Here is a 13,841-nt window from a genome sequence, read left to right as displayed (position 1 = left end):
AGGAAAAAAAAGATAACATAATGGTCCGCACATTTAGTTTGAACCAATTTCTTGCACAGATTTACATGAAGCGTAAGTGAGCCTCAGAGGGAACTAGGAGAGGAGAGAAGGGGGGGGGGACCCTACTAAACAGCAGGGCTGTTTCCACCATCTTAGATTGCATTGATTATGCTTTGCTTCTCACACGCTAGAGCTCTTTCTCTCCCAGCCTGTCCCTCCCTCCCTCTTTCTGTCTGTTCTGCCACCTTCTCCACTCGGCGATCAGCATTTGGCTTTTTCCATTTGAGGCAGATTACTGTAACGCTATTGTACAACAACTTCCTGCCTCTTTTGGCTCTGGTTCTAAAAAACTGCAAAAGGCAGACCTCGTGGCTTTAACTTTTTTCCCCCCTCGGCCTTGAACCAGGAGCTCTATAAGGGAAGAAAAGGAGGAAGGAGATATGTAAAGTGTATTTATTACTGAGGAGCTATTTTTTTTCTCTCTTTTTTAAAACAATATTTCATTTCTGCTTTATAAACTGCTGAGAATTAAAGAGGGGACTTCATGCCTAGCAAGAGACAATGAGAAAGAGAGAAAGAGGGAGACAGAGAGGAAAAAAATAAGGTGGGGGTTAAACTTTTTCTTACTTTTTACTCTGTGAAAACTTTCTGTCGGCTTTGGAGAGCACAGATACATATGCGGGGCTCGAGCTCACGGAGACTTGTTTAACATGGCTGCTACTGCTTCAGGCTGCACAGCTTGTGAGGGCTGCTTTCACTGCACGGCCACCACCCCGTTCCTCGCCGGCTCTCTCTTCCTCACAGCAGCACAGGCTGGATTGCACAAAAAAAACTCTTCTCCTCTCTCCGCGCACTCCTCTTTGCTAGACGGGTTTTTAGCAGAAACACATACGGCCAAAGACAATTAGAGAGAGAGGGGGAAAAAAAATGCCAGTATTATTTAAACTAACAGAGTGCAGGAAAAGGCCGCTTTGCACTGCAAGGTATTTGTTCGCTTTCTTTTTTTTTCTTCCTTTCCCTAAATGAGATACTAGCTCAGTTCAGTCATGCACTTTGGCAGGAGCTATAGAATCCTATTAGAAGGAGTTCAAGTTATACGTCACATCTCGCCATGCGTTTTAACCAATTGAGAAACTCATGACTTCATTATGGCTTCAATGTATAAAGATGTCTTGGGTATATGTTAAGTTTTCGGGGAATAGCTTGTTAAAAAAAAAAAAAAAAGCATATGTTAGAACTCCAAGGAGTATTAGTCATTAGTTTTAGAGAAGCATGCTCTGTGAATTTATGCTTAGTGTGCATACTGTACTTTGCATGACATAAAGTTCATTTGAGGATACAGTTTTGGCTTTGGGACTGCTGCCAGCTCTTGCCGCTGTGTTGCGTGTCTACATTGCCGCTACATTGTGCCTCTGTTGCGCGTCGTAATTACCTGTCACATCTTAATTGTGCAGTCATGATTTGTCGGACTTTAGAAGCAAATACAGACTATTTAAGGCGACTGTATAAAATCGGTTTCCAGTTTAAAAAAAAAACAACGCACAAAGCAGTTCTTACTGCTGCCAACATCTTGCTTTTTTTTTTTTTTCAGATTAAATGATCAAAACTGACTAACGTTAGATGAAGCACTAACAATAACACACGATGCAGCCGCACTTTAACTGACATCCGGGAGGGAGAAAAGGCAGGGAAAAGCCACAGCTTTTCTTCTGGAGTACTAGGCTGCTGCAGCTGTGTGATACAAAGTCAGTCGATCAGGCCAATTGATATTGCAATGAGAAACAAAATGGCAGACGGCGCCATGTTATAGCCTCTGCCTGACAATTATTTTACAACTAATAATTTTAACGTATGATCATGCTTCTCTGTTTCGTCAAGGTTTGATGTAATGAATCGAGTTTTGAACACTATTTTACGACAGAGAAAAAAACGGTTTTGAAGCGGTTAAAATATAAAAATAGCATTGCAATAGAAATGCAGCGCATACGTCTAACGCCTTTATAAATAAAACACATTTTTTGTGGCTTAAACAAACTGTCTGCTGACGGGCGCTGATTGCATTCAGAAGAAGGCACGTTAAAGTGTTTTAAAAGACATCTGCAGGCATTTGTTAGGGTGAACATTGCATTATAGAATTTAAATGGTGGACTGGATGAGTGTTCGTCCTAATGCTACATGAAACAATAAAACAATGAGCACGGCACGAGCGATATGGAATTTCACTGGGCAGGGAATCCACGAAGACAAACAATATTTGCACTTAGAAACATCGAGGAGGCATTAGCAGGTGGGGGTAGGGGTTTATGTGTGTGTGTGTGTTGCAGGGGGGGGTAAGGGATGGCTGTGTGCTTGGTCAGCAACCACTACAACATCGACACTTAGATATGATATGCGGCACGTAAAAACAAGGTTATTCTAATGGACTTATTGAAGGGGATAACAGCTAACCACAAAGTATCCCTTCTGTATGAGGGGAGCGTATACTCTCCAGGAGAAGAGTCCACGAGGTGGTCGAGCTTAAACCCTGCACGTGTCTAAACAACTTCTCTATTACACCCAGGACCTTTGAGGGCACTCCCCATCGAGGAGGGAACAAAGGCCATGACCCCTGGGTCAAAAGCGTTACATGGGAGGCCAAGCGAGCTCATTGAATGTTCCACTGTTGTTTGCTTTAAGAAGGTAAAGATCACTAACACATTAACTAATGCTGATTAGGGGGTTATCCCTCATGGGACCGAGGTCCCGGGGCAGCACATCACGTCGTATTAACACAGCCTGACCTTTGACCCCCACCAGTCACCTTAGGCAGCCGACTGTGACCACCACTTTCTTCGCCTGTTTGACATTTATACGCATGCATGCACAGACAGGGAATGCAGGCTAACCCTGCAAGGTGCAGCAAAGCTCAAACAGAATTACTTCTATGTGGAAAAACCTGAAGAAACGACTGAATGCTATCACTGCACAGGATTTGCAGCATTAACGCACCCCGGTCAAAAGAGTTTTTAACTTTACTTTAGCAGGCTGTGCTTCATCTGTGTACCGGTATTTCCAATAAGTACTCCTTCCTAAGTAAACATTGTCAAGTCAAGTATGTTTTCAAGGCCTCTGACCTAAAAGACTGTTTTATGTTGAAGCTCATAAAATGGTTGCATGTGCAATGAAATGGTGGACAGAAGACATGCGCAGTAATGATGTTTCTAATACAAGAAAAAACGAATCGTAATATCGGTGATCGCAACCGATAAGAAAAAAGCAGCTTGTTCAGGATCCGTTTCTGTCACTTCCTTCAGCGTATACTTTGATATTAGTACAGAGGTGAAAGCATGCTGCACAGCTGAGCTTACCTAACCCTGCATTTCCTGCAAAAGCGAGCCGATAATAAGTTATAATGAAACATAATTCAGCTATATCATTTTGGAAATGTCTGCAAGCAATCAGATCCTTTGGAGAATTGTATGCAATAAAACACCTTGGGAATATCATTTTATCAGGATTAGGGATATTTTTCCAGCAATGTGTTCCCAAAAATATCAAGTTCAAGTTTTTCCACAAGTTGTCTTCACATGCAAAACTCTTGACTGAGCACTTATTTGATAACACATTACCCACCAATATTTGAAATGCACTGTGGCATATATAAAAGCATGTGTGCAAAATATTATAGATTGAATATAAACAGAACGGACTTTTGTTTGTTTCCTTAAAATGCCGCCCGCTTATTACAGAAACCCAAAAAGACAGAAATAAATAAACGATTAATTAATAGTTAAACTTAATAATTTTATCATAAATGTTGACTATTTTATATATTAGCTTCGTTAAAGGAACACACTGCCTAAAAACCAAAAAATGCCAGGGATACTAATTTAATTTTAGGAAATGTTTAATAATGCCTGAACTTTATGGATTTGGTGTAAATTATTGTCACGATTTATTCAGAGGAAAAAACAAACTTTTCCAGAAATGCATTTTTTGTTCAATGAGTAAAAATCCACATTAAAATGTTAATATGAACTGTGGAAAAATATGCTTTACAAAAGGGAGCGCTTCCAGCCTTTTGTTATACAAATAATAAAGAACTGATATTCAGACACGGCACACACAAGTTGATTTATTTAACATGGACCTGTCACTAAATTAAAAAGTAAGAGAAAAACTGTTAGAAATCTGTTGTGGGTATAAATAATACACTTCGTTGTGTGTGTATAAATCATTTTTTTACACTAGTATTAAATTGTTAAACACGGCGTACTTAAACACTTCATTCCTAATAAATAGTTTTATATAAATAAAAATATTAATTTAATTTTAATGTATTTGATTTCTGTTTAATCAGCTTTACCTGAAATGTTGTGCTGATATGAAAGCACAAAAACAGAGCACTGATTTCCCCCCCCCCTTCATCTGCCACATAGCTCAGCAGGCATTTGATCTGGTGCTTTCATGAGAACAATTCAAAAGTACCGCAATAAATCTTGAATTTCAAAATATTTCTGAGACATATTGCGAAGAAACAGAATTTGTAGATATGCCACATGCACAAAGAAGCGATTCATCTTAGCAAAAAAAAAAGAAAGAAGAAAAAACGGGAATAAAGACTTTTTCAAAAGCAGGAATTAACTCACCTTGCTGTTTCTCACAGGATTCTGAAAGAAGGAGAGGAGGAAGAGAGACACAGAGAGAAAAGAGCAAGGGAGAGCTTCTCCTGGGAACAAGCTGGAAATTATGGACCTATTCGATATCAGACCTCAGAGTGGACAACCTATCCTAAGAGGGACGCGCCCTAACTGTAACTAACAACTACTTCTGGCAGCCCTTCAACAACCAGACATATTGTCCTGGATCAGGGCCGTTTTCGAAAAGGCAGCAATGAGCAAGGGCAGCCTAGGCAAGAAATCAACATCGACCTTCAGCCTCATTAATATCAATTAATACTTTTTTCCTCTAATAAAAATACAGAATTTTAAACTATGATCCCAATGAGGCGTTAATTATCAAATGTAGCATGTTAAGGTGATACATGCTCTAAAAAAGAAGGATTTCCACACTAAAGTGGGGCAGCATTAAGAGGTCAGCACAGCGCTTTAAAAAAAAAAAATTAAAATGTATAATGCGTGAGTTAATTATTTCACCTACTATTTTAGTACTGATATATTAAAAGCTCAAAATCCAACACTAATGCAATGTTGCATTACTTCGTACTGTGTAGGTCTGAAGATCTGCATTTAAAGTGTGAAAGTAACAAAACTGCCTTATGGTGGAAACGAGCACAAGCAGGGTTTGAATGAATGTAACAATGTAAATATACTAAATTAAAAATATTTTTGACTGACTATAATACCTGTGTCATTTGTGTCATTATAGCAGAGATCACAATGTAAGAACCAATCATTTTTAGACATGCACCAAATGGGTGTTATCTAGTTAAACAGCAATGTAAAAATACTGATCTGTAGCACTAAATAATGTACTGAGACAAATTTCAATAATCAGTGACACATAAAGTAAATTCTCCTTTTCTGTCCACTTAACTATCAGATCTCTGCATACTTCTACTCGTCCTTCCAGTTTTCTCATGCAGGTTGTTAATTCCTACTTAAAAAAAAAAACAAAAAAACCTTGGCCATTTTGTTTTGTTCTCCCTAATCACTACGCCAGGAGTGCACAGCCCTGGCATTTCAGGGGCCACGTCACAACGGCTGTTTCTGTGCCGCAGGGCTGCAAGGAGTCCAACACAGCAGAGCCATACGCACTCAGCGGTTCGCTGCCTCAACAAACACTTTGTGCACACTGTTTTGTTGTCTTACACAATCTGTCTAGCATCCTTGCTCCACTGAGAACAGCAAAACATGTAACTAATAACATTTAACAATATGTGTGCTTTTTTTTTTTCCTGGTGCCTTTTCCAACACGACATCACACACCTTTCAGCTCCCGAATCACTTTGCAGCACTTCCCTTCTCATGATTGCTACAGTGAAGCAAGCTTAGTGACAAAACAGAGTTACTCGAGCACAAAAAGTAAATATTTGAAATATTCTAGATATTTACCACTTTGATATCTGTTGTTTGGCAACCTTGAAAAAAGGGAAACAGCGCTGATATTGATGTCATGGATTAAAAAAAGAAGGACAAAAAAAAAAAATCACTGATTAGGGAAATCACACTTGGGTTACTGATGAGTAAAACTGCATTAGGAGAATGGCGTTTATCTATGTGGGAGAAAAGCAGTGATTTATAGGACAGTTGCATAAACAGATGTTATACTCTGTGGGCTATTTATGCAAATTCAGTGGCTCTTCTGATTCATGCAAAATATTATTAATATTTATTTTTTACATAGAGCAAAGTAAAATGTGTTTGAGACATAAATCACTGTTCAGGGAAAGCAGACCACATGCTAGCAATAAAACTTACTACTGTGAAAAGCCATTCAAGTCTGCTCATTTGATTGCATCTACACGTGTGCAAAAAGTTTGTCTTCATAAACTTCCCTTAAATTTTTGTTTTTGTAATCCTGTGTGTTGACATCTAGTCGGTTTATTAGTTTCATGCAGAGGCTTGTATCAAAAGCACAGAGAGCATTTAAAGTATACACTACATTTATTTTGTCTATTTTGACTACAAGTGTCACGCATTGTGTGTTTTTTCAACTTCATGTCAAGCGTGTGATAAAAACAATGTTTATTTTTATTACTCTCGTTATCATCATTATAATCATTATGCCTCATTATATAATACTTTTGTGGGAACAAGCAACCCTGTTCCTCGTGATTATGACCGCAGACACTTAGAAGGGTAAACACTTGTGCAAAATTATTTCAATGCTAGTCTGTGATTCAGGGACCCTCTGTGTAAACTCTATGCTCTCTTTATGGTAAACTGTGCTGACACTGATGGGGTGTAACATGTTCTGGTCCACCCATCAGCATAATCATCATCAAGCTAAAGGTGTCGACAGCACGTATTCGATGGTGTGACAGCCTCTGACCTCTCACACCAACTTAGTAAGGCAGAGGGTCATGTGGAGGACATGGCTATGGAGGGAGAAGTCAATCTTATCCTTCCGTTCCGCCACAGGCCTGTGTGCAGCGACAGCAAGATGAGCTAGAGGGCTTTCCAAAATCCACACACGTTTGGCCGGGAGTAAGGCATCGGGGCCGTGTGTGTTTCAAAGGAAACGCTGAGGAAAGCGCTTTTTTTGTGGCAGCACTCGTGCACTTGACAGTGTGTATTTGCCTGCCTCTATGTCTTTGCTCCATCCCCACCCTGACTCAATATCCCTCAGCACCAATATGTGTCATCTTTAGTAGCCAAAATGGCGTACAGCCCACTTGTCTCCCAAAGGTAGAGGACCCTACCTTGTATCTCTTGATATGGATCTCACGTGTGCAGACAATTTTTTGCCATTATCTCTACACATTACAAATACCTCGGGCTCTGCTGAGCAGCGTGGGACTGAGAGGTTAAAAGGCAGGAGGCACGGAGATGAGAGGCACTGAAAAGCCTCAGCTCTCGGACTGTTGTCAATTGAGCCTGTGCTTCTCTAATGGGGGGGGGGGGTTGATAACCTGGCACACAACCAACCACTAATGCCACTTAAATGTCAGAGACTGCAGAAAGAAAGGGAGACAGCAAAACTGGGAGCACATTCATATTTCAGCATGGCAGATGCTATAATACGTTCATGCCTCACAATGAGGACAAACAAAGACCCCAGAAGTTTGAAAAAAAAAAGAGAAGGCAGGCATGATAAAAGGGAAATGAAAAAGAGGAAAAGGGATTTTGTAGAAGTGATGGAGGCAGCTCCATCTAATGGTTGTCTCTATTCGACAAAGTTTGGAGTAGATCTGTCTCACTCTTTCTCTCTCTCTCCTCTCTCTTTCTCACTCTCTCTCCGCAGATGAAAACCTGACTGGGTGGGGGTCGGGGACAGGGTTGAGTCTGGTGTTGGGGGTGGGGTTGGATTGCTGGAGAGAGTGATCTTTTTTTCCAGCGGGGTGAAAGGCGGACGGTCATGTGTGCAGAGCTCATGACAAAAGGCCCTTTTATGTGCAGCGTATGCAGATAGAGGAGGCTCCTTTGTGCACAGATGGAGATCCCATGCCTGGGTCTGCCTGCGGCAGAGAGGGAAGGGAGGGCGGAGAGGAGAGAAGAGTGGTGGTGAAGGGAAGAGAGGGGAGGGAGGGGTGTCTCTGGCACTGAGTGCCATCACTATGTCTGGTGGGGGATGGGGCACGGAAAAGAAGGACCGAGCGGTCCCGGTCCTGCCAGGTTCATACACAGCGAGGAGGGGCCACGAGCCTCGCTAAGAGGATACAGAGACTTGTAACTCAATAGTGGAATCGAAGAGAGTCCATCAAGTGAGTAGCAAGTGGCCCAGGGTCAAGTATTACACACAAATAATCTTTGATTTTTGCTTCTTTTTGCTGGCTATGGAAAACACGGCTTGTCACATATAGTGCCAGAGAGCTAATACAAGTACAGTACAGCATGCAAAACTTATCTGATACCAACTACGGATTACAGGCTTAGAAAAGCTTAACCTAGTTTTTTTCAATGCCAACTATCACATGTGCCTAACAGGTGAAATGTTCAAACATAACTACAGTTGCAATTTTGACCCTATAACGAGGGGTCAATCATTCACGTGAACCATCAAGCCCCAAATGAAACTGACTGACAAGTTCAAGTTCTAGTTCATTCTCAAATAAATGCCTCTTCATCTGTCTCAGTCTCTATTATCTCAGTGTTGCTGCTTTGAACCCGTCCTGACTGTTATCTATCAGTGTCTGGATAAGAGCATTAAATGTGTATCCTGGTGGCAGCTCTCCCCTGGGAGTCGAGGTGACTCCTACTGACATCTAGTCTGCTGAGAAGACATCATATCCTTTAAGTAACCTCCTTCCCTTGACCAGCACATCACAACACTCAAGTCAGACAGCTTCCTATCCTCCTGGAGGCCCACGGCTCTTTTCTCCAGTGGACAGATAGACACCACACAATGACAGACCCTTTAAACTCTTCACATTGGGCTGAAGCTGCTGATGGACGTGCTGAGAGCTGCTACTGTTTGAATATAAAACAAGAGCGAGATAGAAATGCACAATTTCCTAAAGAAAGATTTTTGTCAAGGGATTTGTTAACTAACATGCTTGATAACTAATGAGTTAATGTTAGCTACCTATTGGGTTCATTATCTCATGATAGTATGCATGTTAAGTTTCCCAAACACTGAAATTCTTGCTGAGTAAAAACGAGTATAAGATACAAGCGAGTATTGTTCTGTATTTCATATTTAAAGCAATTTTTACATTTTATTCCTAAACAGCGCTGTATAAATAAACCTTAATTTCTTACTAAAATAGTTTTGTAAATGGGGTCCAAATTAGAGCCAAACAGACCCAGTAGAACGAGGTATGCTTTCAGGTAGGCCTTCCTTGTGATTTACATGTCATTCTGAGTCAAAGTTCTCTTACTTCCCATGTCTGGTTTCAAAATACTAACACGGCAACAGGCAAAATGCTGTTCACTGAACCAATGGGTGGCATCACAGTCCATTTTTGTATACAGTCTATGCTTCTCCCCAGGAAAGACTTTGCCAACCTGCCATACTGAAATCAGTGGACCAGGGAAAAAATCTGGAGTGAAAAGAAGCTGAATTAATATGATTAATGGGGAAACAAAGCAAACAAGACTTTGCTGATGCTGTTGTGCTGATCATTGTGCCATTAAATTACAAACTGTACCCTTTTTACTGGTAATGATTGATAAAAACTGGATGTGCAGTGTACTGGTTTATAAGAGGAGCATGCCAGAAAAAGTGTGAGAACCACTGGCTCAGGCTAATTAAAGTGATCAGGTGTTTTTGTCTGAGTTCTGTCTTAACTTTGGCCTAACTGCCCAGCCTGTCTGCCTGCACTCTGGCTGCCAGGAGGCCAGGAATGAAAGCCTGGCACTTACCCCCCTCTCCTCTATCTGATCCCCTGTTGCTACCCTAGATGCCAACAAAGGTATTTCTGCCCCTAATCAACATGGAGTGGTAGAGAGATATGAACGAATGCCTGTTTTTTTCTTTTTTACACAAAAGCAGAAAGGATTTAGGTAAACAATAGGAAACATTTTCTCAAGATAAAACTGCATTCCCAAGAGCTACTACAATACATTACGTTGGTTTATCAAGCTTTCTTCTCTATTCAAAGTTAAATTCACAAGTTGACTTTATGTCAGTTATGTTTTTAAAATATGAGGAAAGTCATCCCTTTATTTCTGTCCTGTCTCCAACAATTTTATACTATAGCACATTTATGGTACATCGTGGGAAAAAAAGATAATTTGGGATATGTTAACATCATCATGTGAAAGCATTGTGCCTTGTGTTAACATACCAAGTTGCTAACTTATACCGTACCTTACTCTGTTTTGATGTAATGTCAAATGTGTATAGTTGTAACAGCCACAACGGTTCCTCTGCATCATATTCTGGCCAGTTTATCTCTGACACCCACAAGAAAGGCATAACTATCTGTTTGAAAGGGAAATGGGCAGCAGCAGATAAAGGGTATACAAGCATGATAGATTAAACAAACTGTGTGTTATTATAAGCTGAAATATGAAATGTAAGAGTTTCATAAACAGGAAAATATAATGTGTGCCCTCTTAGTGTATTTACTGCCATCAGCACATGATCTGCTGGATCCATCGGATCTGATTTTTTTTTTTTTACAGAAAGGCAGATTAAAATGACTAATTTACTACACTTCAGTGAAACAAGAGGCAGGAAATCTGGGAAAATAATCAGAAATCCCGACTATGAAACAAAGACGAGGCTGATGAAGATGATGGTGACGAGAAAAGCTGTAGCGTGTTCAACATGTGGCTGTCTCAGCTGACCTGTTAAATCTTACAGACAATACAAATAACGATTATTTTCTTGCACTCGAAAGGATTGAAGGATTTTCAAGTGAGCTTACTCTCACAATAGTGGGGCGTCCGGGGCAGGAGGGATACGCAGCCTGGACCCCGAACAGCACAATGTGCAAAAGCAAAATGGGGAGCATGAAATGATGGCTCAGAAACCTCCAGACCGCTTAGCTTTGAGTGCTTCGTCATAACAAAGCTGACCACCACTGCTCACCAGGATTGAGACAACACATTCAGCAGTGACAGCCAGTGCTATTGTGTAGGCCTGTGTTAAAATGAAATTTAAAAAAAAATCAATCATGAAAAAACGGAACACAACTATGAGCGAAGGCACAACCTTACAGTAGGATTACAGGGCCTCTGTTTTATTTTTGAACGCCACCAGAGTGGGTCAGTTAGAATAAATTCCTGATCAACATCCTACAGTGCCTGTAAAGTCTCTCAGCACATCCACAGTCTGAAGCAAGTTTTAGCTCCCCTCCCTAAAAGCTCACTGTCTTCTGACTAGCAAGCTTACGCCAGTCTTTGCTTATTGAGACTGTCTCATCTTCGTGTCATGTGGAAGCTTCAAAAGCAAAATAGAAAACACTGTTTCTCTTTCTTGGTTGCAAATTGCAATCTCTCAAATCCATCTTTGCCTGTTCAGATCTGATCTGGAATACAACCAGCATGAATACCAACAGCAAGAAAGATTACAACGGATCTCTTTTTAAAAAAGAATATGCATTTTACTCTTTTCCTGGAAAGTGAGTAAATATACATGGAGTCCCCACTTGTTCACAGAACTTACAGCACATAAAACACATAATTGTACTAGAGTCAGCCCTGTTTTTTTGAACTGTCTTCCAGTCACTACAGAAGCAATGAAAAAAAGAAGCAAATACAATCTCTCTCCTTTTATGATCAAACAATTTTTGTAATTTCAAAACTTACTAAAGAAAAAAGGGAAAAAAAGATCGACATTACTGCTTCTCTTTAACTGCAAATTTTAATGTACCTGAGCTATCAGCAATCTAATTAAAATTTAATTAAAACTAATAATTGAATGCCTGATTAATGACAAGCAATTCACCTCTAATATTTATACTACATGAGTTTATTTTATCTACCTAACTACATGCTCATAGTACATATGTTTGAGGTAAATAGGTAAAAAAAGTACATGAAAATCCAACATTTTAATATCACATTGTATAAGATGGAATTTATACTTTTAAGAATAAAAGAAAATTACTGCAAAATTACTTTGTAAACTTTTCCAAAACAAGCATTACAGATGACAAATATAAACATACATAAAACAGTTCAAAAAGAGTTACAAAGATATGATCTTCATGAGTTATAAAGAAAGGGATCATGTGGAAATTCAGTCGATGTCTTTGTTTAGGAAATTGTATTCATGCTTATTGTACAATTAACTGGAGGTACTGGTGCGCAGGCAAAGTTAAGGAATCACAAAAACATAATGATATGATGTGGTGTATAAATTATATTAGAAATATGTTTGTTACTATTACTACAGATTATGTCAGTAAGGAAGCTGCTTAAATATTGACTGATAACTTATGGCAAAGGGGTGGGATTAAACAAGTGTGTACTTCTTCCCTCTTCTTTACGATATGTAACAGGTGAAGCAATATTGAAATGTATTAGCTTTATTTTGTATAACATTTCTTTTCTTCTTTTCTTTGCTAAATGAACTTTGTGTATTGTTTACATTATTTAAATAAATTAAAAAACAGCAACAACCTTAAAATCATACAGAAGGATCTTTAAATTAAAATGGTTGAGCTCTCTTTGTTTGTTAACTCAGTCATAAGCGATACTTATTTTAGTGCCCTTGACTAAGGCTCTGGAGCTTGTCTTTGACAGCTAATTTTTTAATAAAATAAAGCAAAACAAAAATGTACAATATATAATATAACAAGAACATACAATGTGATGTGCTTCACACACAACTTTAGCTTCATTAATTCAGTTTCCTAATACTAAAACCAAGCTGTAATTCTTTACTTTCTAATTCAGTGCAAAAGGGGTCATAGCAAATTACAGGAGAGCAATTTAAAGCGATATTTGCTGTTACTGTGAATGCTGGCACGACACCACATGAGCCGTCTGCAAAAATGCCCCGTTTCACACTGCATTTAACATTTCCAACTTCCATGTCCGTGTCCCTTTAAGAGAAGGCTGAGTCTGCAGCTGTGAAAACTCTGCATTGTTGCTTCTCTTACTTCTACTTTCAAACTTCATTTTCAGCCCTTGCAAAGATTTTCGGAGCCACTCTCTGGACACTGGCAGGTACTTTCACCAGGAGCCAAACTTCCCAGCATGCCTTGTAGCAGGGCAGGCTTTGTTCCTAAAGTTAACTGTGAAGTTGCACTGCTTAACATGTGATACGACCCTGCTTCGTTCTAACTCAAGCGGGTTTACATAAGATACATACTATACTGCCAGAAAAATGAAGTTTTCACTCTTTAATTGCACCAATATTGAAAACTCGTGCAGAAATCCTTTACAGCTCTCGAAGCATGCGTGGCTGTAATTTAAAAACTAGGCTGCTGAGAAAAAAAATCAGCAAACTTCAAAACAGCGCTTAATAACAGCCATATAATGTTTTATATCAAACATTTCCTTTCATCATCTCTCCAGAAACTTGAATTAAACTACTGGAATTAAAGACACATCTTTAATCACACTGGCCTCAGTGTACTTTCTGTAACAGATGCATCATCAAAGATACTTAATAGCTTAAAATGGGACCCATTTTCTATGATGCACAGCTAAATAACATTTATTTCTAATACCATGGAAACAGTTCCAATCTTTGCTCCGAAGTGGATATTACAGCTCCGCTGGATAACATGCGAGGGACAGTGCAGGCTGCCTGCAGCATCTGGTGGACACCTGTAAGACTGC

General features: G+C 39.6%; 1 long non-coding RNA gene across 2 annotated transcripts; it reads left to right on the top strand.

The window, feature by feature from the left end:
• The first annotated feature begins 260 nt into the window (after positions 1-260).
• Positions 261-12,114, top strand: LOC102081585 (uncharacterized). 2 transcript variants are annotated; one of them, XR_266043.4, is made up of 3 exons: positions 261-604; positions 2,561-2,679; positions 4,646-12,114. It is a non-coding gene; the product is annotated as an uncharacterized LOC102081585 (long non-coding RNA). The 2 variants fall into 2 exon arrangements; XR_266044.4 differs by lacking the exon at positions 261-604 and adding an exon at positions 630-983.
• Positions 12,115-13,841: the final 1,727 nt, after the last annotated feature.

The sequence above is a fragment of the Oreochromis niloticus genome, linkage group LG7 (genome assembly GCF_001858045.2).
Source record: "Oreochromis niloticus isolate F11D_XX linkage group LG7, O_niloticus_UMD_NMBU, whole genome shotgun sequence".
NCBI classification, from domain to species: domain Eukaryota; kingdom Metazoa; phylum Chordata; class Actinopteri; order Cichliformes; family Cichlidae; genus Oreochromis; species Oreochromis niloticus.
This window is presented reverse-complemented; position numbering and strand designations above follow the sequence as displayed.